General features: G+C 49.7%; 1 pseudogene; it reads right to left on the bottom strand.

Annotated features, from left to right (window-relative positions):
* Positions 1–1,372: 1,372 nt before the first annotated feature.
* Positions 1,373–5,753, bottom strand: LOC123122473 (disease resistance protein Pik-2-like; annotated as a pseudogene).
* Positions 5,754–6,781: the final 1,028 nt, after the last annotated feature.

The following is a 6,781-nucleotide window of genomic DNA, read 5'->3' as shown; positions in this document are numbered from 1 at the left end:
TAAAGAACAACAAGAATGCACCTAACTGAACGCTCCCAGAAGCGCACACATATCCACTTCACACATCTGCCACACATGTCCTAAAGCATAACCAACCCATATCTGCAATGCAGTAACCATTAGCGCTCAGACCTTTCTTCACGCAAGCATGGCCATCCACATCCACAAATGACTGAACCAGCATAAGGGGAAAACTAAAAATTATTGCAATCAACACACAACCTGGATAACCCCCCTTTTTTTTTGCTTGTTTAGCGAAATAATTTCCTGGTCCAGAAGACCAGAGCCATACCTCTAAACGTCAATGAAGGCTGCTGTCAAAACTGAAGAGGACAAACATATTTATCTGAAGAATTAATCATCTATTTTTCAGTCATACGAAGAAAAAAGAGATACATGAGGGGAGTTCATCTTTACCATTTATTTATAGCCATGTACACCCTTATAGATAGAAACACACGCTACACATTAATTTGGCGAGAAAGACTGTACACCCTGGAATTATCCGGATTAACCATGCCTAATAATCACTCTATATATACATCAGTGACCGACGCACAAGACGTATCGAAGCAGATGAAGCACATCTTCTACCTCATCAAACCGAAACTACAACAAAACGCAGCATGAATGAATATTCTACGGGACGAATCTCACCCCACCCCACTCCCCCTCCCCCTCCCCAAAACAACTCTAATGATAAAGCACCCAAACTGCACCCCAATACAAAGGTGAGACAGCAAATCAAATCACCACCGACAAAAAGGAAAAGGAAAGGAAACTGATCCTGAACCGGGAATGAAGGAAGGCGACCTGGCCGATGCAAATCCCCTAGCCATGGAAAGCAATCCACGCCTCCACCCACCCAGTAGATCAGAGAAGCCGACGCGAAGATGAAGACTCCGGTGACAGAAGCAGCTCAACCCCGGAGAGAACAGCAAGCGCAGCCCGGAAGAACATGGCCGCCCATCCACTCCGAATCGAAGAAAAGGTCCCCCACAGCCGCTAGCGCCTCTATTATCTCCAGAGAACGATAGAACAGAGGCACCCAGCGACACGTACGTTAAAAAGGCCTCACGCACGCCATCAGTCACCTGAAAAGGCCCATTTTGAACCGACCAAGGAAAAAGATCCCAAAACCGGGCCAACTTACCGCCAACATATTGCCTCAAGAAAAAAAAAACTTACCGCCAACATAACCACGATGCACCAGAGGCTCTCATTTCTTGGGAGCTTAGAATCTGTACTGATTATACTATAGTATTACCATGAGCTAGTCCATCAATCATGCACCATCATGTCAGCTGGAAATAACTTGCACACAATGGGAAAAGACACCTTCAAATTGTAAAGCTCACAAACAAAACAGGCAAAGCAAAGTTGGGAGTCGTCACCTCAACGGTTGATATTTCGCCACTTGCTTAACCAGAAATACAATCATCATTTCGTGCAGAGTGATCACGTTCCTTGTCTGTAAGCGGGCCTATCCTCTCTTTTTTCCCCTCAACCATCTACTGAAGCTACTTTTCTGGGTGATCATGGCCACCGTCTTCTTTTTCTCCTCGAGCATCCTGGGTTTCTCTCTGCTGAACTCTATTGTTGGTGTGTTGGCGGAGGAGATCTGAGATACTTGCTGTTTGATGGCAGCCTCTGCATGCACCACCTCTGGAGCGGCAGTATCCTCACATGTGAAGGTCGCATGGATTCTGTTGAGACTAGAGAGATGCTCAATGCCGAACTCAAAATCTCCATAAAGGGACAGCGTCTCTAGAGTGTTGAAGTGGAGCCGCAGCCCCTGCAGCTGTGGCATGGCTCCTGGATCAAACTGCACCTCATTCCCACCAGCCTTGCATGTGAACCACAACACCTTAAGACACAGAAAGGCTCCCCTCCGAATTCTCGCTCTTCTTCTCTGTTTTCGTAAGGATGTGTCCGTGTCCATCATGGCAGCAGCAGGTCCTGAAGATGCTAACTTGAGAAGGACAAGCTGGGGCATGGACGCGATCACAATGAGACCTTCCTCTCCCAAATGAGCCACTTCAATATTCAAGTGGGTGATACAGCAGGGAATAATAGATACAGTACTTTCCAAGACTGGAACAGGTACAGACACCTCAAATCTTCGCAGCTGGTATGGTCTCGAGTCCAGTAGGCCAATCCAGTCACCATGAAGACAATGCAGAGATAGGGACCGAAGTTTAGACTGTCCAACCGCCCTCAATAAATCGGTGAATGCACGTGCACTGTCCAGAGATGGGCTTAGTTCGTCAAAGCTCAAGCCAAGGATGCTCAGCCTCTCCGACCGAGCCAGCAGCTCCACCACCTCATGGAGTGACTCGATGTTGTCGACCCTGATCGTTGATACTTCTTGTAGTCCTTGCATTACAAGGATATTGCTCAGCATCTCCACGGCATCTTCAATCAGTAGGCATACCAACCTTTCCAATCCAACTATAGATGCAGGCAGATTTCTCAGGTTAGTGTGCCTGACATCTAGCGTCTCCAAGTGTTCCAGCTTTCCTATTTCGTCTGGTAATGCATGGATAGCAGACCCTCTAAGCCCCAGGTACCTTAGCAGAACCAACCCTCCAATGTCTTTCAGATGGTGGCTTCTCAAATTGTCATTATCTTCCAGATCGAGTACCCGTAAATTTTTGAAGCTTGACAGAAGAGGGATCCCCTCAGTATCCCCCGGAACAGCCTTCCCTTTCATAACCTTAGAACCTGTGCGGAGAGTTGTCCATCCAACAGGCCCAAAGACTTGGAGGGTCCGCATGCTAGAAAGGTGCAGGGTTCTTAAGTCCAATGTGTTCACTTCATCTTGCTTACTGCAGTAATCGACTGAGAAATGGCGAATTGGGTACCAAGGACATACTCCAGACCTCAAGTCTGCACCCGTTGTAGCAAACTTGTATTTCCTAGACAAAGATTTGATGAACTCAAGGATCACACCATGCACCGTACACGCCACAGCCTGGCCATCTTCGTAGCCAAACACTGGCTGAATCAGCCCCCTACCGATGAGCTCGTTGAAATAGCTTTCTCCTGTCCTCCACAAGCTTTCTTCACATCTTCCTAAGATAAATCCCTCAGCGATCCACAGCCGTATCAAACGCTCTTTCTTGATGGCATAATATTCTGGAAAAACACAAAGGTATAGAAGACAAGACTTCAAGGGAGCAGGCAGTTCATCATAGCTCATTTGCAATATCATTATCATCCCATCTGATGTGGAATATTGGTCTCATGTCGAAAGGATACATCGCTCACCGATCTCTGAGTCAGCTAGTCCTGCAGATTTCCTGCCGGCTGCAACAATTATTGCCAATGGCATGCCACCGCACATTTTCAACAACTCATTTGCAGCGGGCCTTTTTGCCTCCTCATGAAATAATGTCTTTGAGTCTTCCTCGCTAAGAGGCTCCATCTGGTGGATGGCATCAACGGGGCGCATAGAACAACATTTGGCAACATCACTGATGCAAGTTGTGATCAATACTCTACTTCCAAGATCATTCTCAGGCAAAGCACAATTAAGAATATCCCATACCCGGATGCTCCAAATGTCATCAATTAAGATGAAATAGCTGACATATATTAAAGGAACAAAGTTAGCGTTATCAGCTAAAAGAAGATCAATTTAAACAGATGACATTGTAGCAAGTTGGTTCTGTTTTGTTACTTATCTACTCAATAATTCCAAGTCAGTTAGATCCACCTACCAATGGCTCTATTGGTTACCAATACATTAAAAGTGTCTCTGATATGCTGATACTGCTAAACAGAAAAGCTGCACACAAAAAATGATTGTTTGGTCTGCATAGATAAAAGGGTTGACAAAATACAACAAAAACAGAGATAAAAACTGCTAAAAGATTGATCTTTTTATCATAATTATCTTGTGAAGCATCAAATAACATTAACCGTCATTAATTTGATGTGATTTCAGATTAAAATTAATAGAAAGAACAAAATGCATACATCTAGTCAACAGCCTCGGTCTACATTCGGTGATGCTCTTTTGCATTGTCTTGCTACATGAAAGCCCAATAACATGTCTATCTACAGTATGACAATGTAAACAAGAAATACCTCTTTGTGACGAGGTATTCCCTGAGCTCGGTTACGACTTGGTTAATTTCAGGAGCTCCCGGGCCATTGCGAGGAATAGTACCCTGTGGCTTTACTTGATGAAGTATATCCAGTAGAGCGGCCGTTAGATACGCGTTTTTGCTAACAGTAACGAAAGCTCGGCACTCGAACTTGTTTTGAAGCTTTGCATATACCTCCTTGGCAAGAGTAGTCTTACCAAGGCCTTCCATTCCGACGACAGACACCAGCTTTAGCCTCGCCTGTGAGGAAGTCAGATGCATGAGAAGCTTACTACTTGGTGCTTTGAGAGCAATGAGGTTGTGGGTTTTCTCCTCAGAAAGCAGTGGACAGCAAATGGGGGTTGTACTGAGTGTATCACGCGTTTGTTGTATTTTGGCCTTGTACTCCTGTATTAGTTTTTCCCATGATTCATCCATGTCCTTTATTGGCTTTTGATGGACCAAAGTTTCCACCTTGCTGACCAGCTCACATGTTTGATCCATCCACACTGACTGCTCAGGAGTCACCGGTGGGCCAAACTTATAGGGGAGATCTTTCTTAAGGCTCTCCAAATCTTTATGCAAATCATGGATAAGCTTGAACTGATCTTCGGTAGGACCGAGAAGGTCGCACCACGTGAACTGCTCACACACATTATGGATCCGGTGCTTGAACAGATCAATTAACTCTCTCTTTGATGAATTTGCGGAACCCGGCCTCGCATCAACCCACTCTTCAATGTCAAAGACCAGATCTCTAGCAAACTGCGTCCACAATAGGGCACATGGATCCATCACCCGGCCCCCGCCAAGGTTGTCGAAACCTTTCTTTAGTTTCAGCACATCTTGATATAGTTCTTTCATTACTTTGGCACGCCTCTTCTTCAGTTTGGTGGTGAAGTTGAGCTTAGCGAGCAGGGAGTCGATCGATCCTGTCACCAAAGGTTCATCCACCAAACTGAAGAATCCTCTCTCCCTTACTGAGTTCAATCGGCTTTCTGTCACTGAGTTCAATCCGCTCTCTGTCACTGAGTTCAATCCGCTCTCTGTCACTGAGTTCATCTTGTGTAGGTCTCTCGGCCGTCCCAGGAGTAGCCGCCGCTGACCAAAACCAGCCTCGTACAGATGGTGTTGCTTGCGAGCCTTGATTAGGGGAGAAGAAGGAACAGAACCTTATTGTTTGCAGTGAGGTGGACGCGCACCAATATCAAGCCGTCACTGCTGCCGCTCCTCCCTCGACCCTGATTCTGCCAGTCGCTCCCGTCGCAAGCCGCCAATGATTCGCGCTGTAAGCCTCAGCCTCTGCGGCGGACTCGCGCTGCCCAGGTGTAGCCGCCGCCTATCAAAACAAGCCTCGTATATTCCCTTGATTTGGGGAGAAGAACGAACAGAACCTTCGCTGCTTGCCGTGACTTGGAAGCGCACCAAGATCAAGCCGTCGCTGCTGCCGCTCCTCCCTGGCCCCTGATTCCGCCAGCCGCTCGCGTCGCAAGCAGCCAATGATTCGCGCTGTAATCCTCTGCGCAGGAGAAGCGCCTCCAGGATTCGATCCACCGCTGCTGCGCCTCGCGGGAATCAATCGGCCGCCGCCGCCAAAGAAAATAGAGACACGAGAAAAGACGGGGGAGTCCTAGGCAGGCCCCTTAGAGCATCTCCAACCGTTCGCCCATAGGCTGCTTAAAATCGCCGCTTGGGGGATGAGGCGGCGCAAAAAAAGGACTGGGGGCGAGTTGTCCCCAGTCGCCGTCCTCAGGGCCGCCCCCAGACGCGTCTATTTTTTTCAAAAAAATAATAATATTCGGTGACGTTCGGTTAAACACGGCTAAATTTCGGCAAACTTTGGCATATATTACATGTTTGCGACGCGTTTACATAACAAATATAACTTAAAAAAATCGCTAGAGGCGGAGTAGTCGCCGTCGTCCTTGCCACCGTCATCGTCGTCGGCCTTCTCCTCCTTGACGCGGCCGTCCCGGCTGCACCCCTGCCCGGCGTCGCCATGGCGGACAGGTGCCGGCGGCGCGTCGTCGTCGCTGTCGTCGAGGACGACGACTCCTCCTTCTTCGTGGCCCCGACGGCGCTGCTCGAAGCGCCGCAGTGCGGCAACCTGGCGCTCCCTCTCCATCCTGAGGAAGTCCTTGCGCGCCCATTTCAGTGCCGCATCGTCGTTGAGCGCCACCTCCCCGGGCTCCGTCTTCAAGGCGGGGAGCCCCGGCTCCGTTTTCACCGTCGCGAGCCCGGGCTCCGTCTTCGGCTTGACGAACCGCGGAGGAGCCGACGAGGGGGCGCGCTGACCGCCTTCGTTGATGACGATGCCGGCGCTGCGAGTGCGCCGGCCGAGCGGCGTCTCCGCCGCGGGCTCGGTTTTGACGCCGAGCAGCGCCGGAGAGCCGGGGAGTGGGAAGAAGATCGCGACGAGGAGGAGGAAGACGATGAAGAGACGAACCTCCTGGGCAGCCATTGCTCGGCGCGTCGGTGGTATGCCGGGGCCGGGACCGCCGGGGGAGGGTATGTCAGTGGCGGCTCGTTGCCGCCCTCAAGGTGCGCCAACACGCTACCGAGCGTGCGGCCGTGGACGCCCCACCAAACGCGGCGGCCCTCACTGTTCTGTCTGCCGCCCACCACCGGCGCCCCGTTGGTGGACGCCAGCCTTTGCTCCTGACGGCGCTCGAAGTACGCCGCCCATGCCG

Source organism: Triticum aestivum, chromosome 1B (genome assembly GCF_018294505.1).
Source record: "Triticum aestivum cultivar Chinese Spring chromosome 1B, IWGSC CS RefSeq v2.1, whole genome shotgun sequence".
In the NCBI taxonomy this organism is placed as follows: Eukaryota; Viridiplantae; Streptophyta; class Magnoliopsida; order Poales; family Poaceae; genus Triticum; species Triticum aestivum.
This window is presented reverse-complemented; position numbering and strand designations above follow the sequence as displayed.